Source organism: Sceloporus undulatus, unplaced genomic scaffold (assembly GCF_019175285.1).
Source record: "Sceloporus undulatus isolate JIND9_A2432 ecotype Alabama unplaced genomic scaffold, SceUnd_v1.1 scaffold_542, whole genome shotgun sequence".
Lineage (NCBI taxonomy): Eukaryota > Metazoa > Chordata > Lepidosauria > Squamata > Phrynosomatidae > Sceloporus > Sceloporus undulatus.
Window position 1 is genome coordinate 734 of NW_024803462.1, and position 3,028 is coordinate 3,761.

General features: G+C 46.8%; 1 long non-coding RNA gene across 1 annotated transcript; it reads left to right on the forward strand.

Annotated features, from left to right (window-relative positions):
- The first annotated feature begins 84 nt into the window (after nucleotides 1–84).
- Nucleotides 85–2,110, forward strand: LOC121917751. The gene is made up of 3 exons (XR_006101099.1): nucleotides 85–138; nucleotides 1,051–1,217; nucleotides 2,061–2,110. It is a non-coding gene; the product is annotated as an uncharacterized LOC121917751 (long non-coding RNA).
- Nucleotides 2,111–3,028: the final 918 nt, after the last annotated feature.

The window sequence follows — 3,028 nt, forward strand, 5'->3', positions numbered from 1 at the left end:
CTGGCATCCATTTTGTGTTCCAGTGGCCATTTTGTTCCAGAACCTTCTCTGAGGCCTCAGTTGAACAGAGGCTTCTCTTTCTCTCCTGAGGCTCCAGAGTCAGAAGGAGGCCAGGCTCCTTGGGCCAAAAGGAAGGAAGTGTGTGTCATTTCTGAGAGGGTTTTCTTATTACACAGCTCTGCTCCTTCTGGGGAACATGGGTTTCAAAAGGGATCAGAAATGGGGAGGATAGTTTTAATACAAGCCTTATTCTTCTTCTTCACAAACATTGGGCTTTGGCTTCTAAGAGGAGGCTAGTCCCACAAAAAAGGCCAAAAGTAGCTCCTTTGGGAGTTTTTAAAAGTCTCCCCAGTTTCCTTATTAATAGATTTTCAGGGAAGAAGGAAGGAAGGAGACAGACCAGAATAACTCATATTACCAAGACTGAAACAAGACTTGGGCGCTTCTACCGTTTTACAACCGACTCAGGCTGTATCTGCACTGAAGAAATAATCCAGTTTGAAACCGCTTTAACTCTCCTGGCTCCATTTTGTAGAATCCTGGGATTTGTAGTTTGTTGTGGCACGAGAGCTCTCTGGCAGAGAATGTAAAATCCGAGGATCCCATAGCACTGAGTGGTTAAAGCGGTGTCAAAGTGCCTTATTTCTGTAGTGCGGATGAAGCCTTCTTGGGAAAGGGGCTGATGATGGGGAAAAGCACTGGGGAACTCTGGAGGTTTCAGCAGATTGTTTATTTATTTATTTATGATGCACTCATTTCACATCTAGCTATAGGGACATAACCAGGGCCCTCTCCAATTCCTCATCCCCTAATCCCCCTCCATTCTAATAAAGCATGGAGTATCTGTTGTGTAGGAGAGCTGCAGTGAATCTATGCTAGGTCTGGGGAGCTTTGTTTGGTGCAGAGGGAGGAAGGGGATGCCCAGCTCTGCATCGGCCCAAAGGAGGCATATGTCACCTGCGTATGTCACCAGCAGGATGCTGTTCTCTGTATCTTTGAGTGCTGCAGGGTTTCTTGCCAAGTTAATCCTAACCCTGCCTCTTTTCTCAGGAACTTCATCTCGGCCTCCTTCTACACAGCTTTGGGGCCTCTCTTGCTGGAAGTGACCAAGTTCAGGGCGACTAGGACTCCCTGCTCACCTGATGGCCGACACAGAGGCCAAGCGGAGGGAGTTGGGCTCCAACAGAAAGAGGATGCAGAGGTACAACAGCTCTTTGGTGAGTCACTATCCTATCAGCTTCATCTGTGTCACTGCTGGGCCAATTTATGAAAGGAAGCAAATAAAATACTGTCCGAGTTTGGCAGAAACAGTCCTGGCTAATCCTCTGTCACCCCACTTTTTCAGGGGCTTTTCAAATGTTCTGGTTTTTCTCCCCTCCTCCTACATTCCCCCTTCTTCAATTTCTGCATAAAGCGTGCAAAGGAGTTTGCACTCCATCAACTCAAAAATGGAAAGAGGAGAAGAAAGAAGGGGGCATGGACTTTCCTTTCTAGGAGTCTGAGGCAAAAACAAACTGCTGTGCCCTTTCCTGCTTGTGGCATCTTCCTCATAAACAACTTTGACCATCTTCACCACTTTCTGGTGTTGCTTGTCCACATGTGTCTTGTTTTTCCCAGCTGTGAAATGTTGGGAGATATGGGAGAATGTCTCTGGATCTAAATTGGGGTTGGCCCCATGGCCCTCAAGCCCACAGTGCTCCCCAGAATTGCTTTTTAAAAAAGACATTTGTCTCTGAAATTTGGCAACAAATTGCTAAATCCACTATCATCTTTGGTGGCTAAATGTACTGTATGTATTGGGACAGTCAGTATCCTAATACATCATCAATTTCCCAGCTATGGCCTAAATTATATTGATTAATATATTGTATATTATATTGAAATAATTTGAGACAAACTGGATTTCAAAGGCAGTAGCTTTTTTTCTTGCTGACAGAATTTAAAGTTTATTTCCTGGACTAAATTCTTAGGTGATCAAATAATTTTTGGGATGCATCATGTGCTCCCCCCCCCTTTTTTTTTTTAGTCACTCTCTGGATGAGGGCTATTTTCTATTGCAGGTGACTTTTGGGGATGTGGCGGTATATTTCACTGAGGCTGAATGGAAACTGTTGACAAAGAAGCAGAGACTTATGTACAAGGATGTGATGATGGAGAATTACGAGAATGTGGCCTCTGTTGGTAAGGAAGCTGAATTCATTGCCCTTCCTATGAAGACTGAGGGCCCTTTCATACTACATTATCAAGGCACTATGATTCCACTTTAAAATTATAGAATCATAGAGCTGGAAATCATATAATCTTGGAGCTGGAAGAAACACACAAGGACCTCTATTCTGAGGGAGGGAGGGAAGTAGGGGGAGCCTTTGTTCATTTGGAGGTATGTCTGGAGGGTCTTCTGGAGGATCCTTGGGGGGGGGTTATAAGAAGAAAGAAAACCCCTTTGCTCCTCCCCAAACAAAGGCAGGGGCCCTGCCTGGGCTTCTCTCCCTTCCTCCCTTCCTCCCTCCCTCCCTTCCCCTTCCTTGGTGCTCAGGTACATAGGGGGGCTTATTACGAGTAAAGGAGTTAGGGGGACCCTTGGGGAGAGGCATGGCCCTGGGGGGAGGGGGTAGGGTGATCCAAAAATTGAAAGAGCTTTGAGGACCGCCCTCCCTCCTGAAAAGTGGGGCAGACCCTCCCTTCTGATTACTCATTTGGGGAGAAATTTGGCTTGGCTAGGCCCTCCTTTTTGCTTTCCAGGAAGGGGGCACCCTTTTCATCTCTGGGAGGGGCTGAGATGGGGTTCAGAAGAAGGGAGGCCCCCAGTCAAAAGATTTTTGTGACAAATAAAAAGCATCACACAGGAGAGGGTTCAGTAGCATTGGAAACAACATTTTTTTGGGGAGGAGTTTTCCTGGGGTCCTAGGGGAAGGGGGCTCTGTCTGGGGGGAGAGAGAAGAGCCCAAATCTAGGCCAAACCAAGAGGAGGCAGACAGAGGGACCTCAAAGCCCCTTCTGGGGAGAGGGACATTCCCCTGGCAACCTG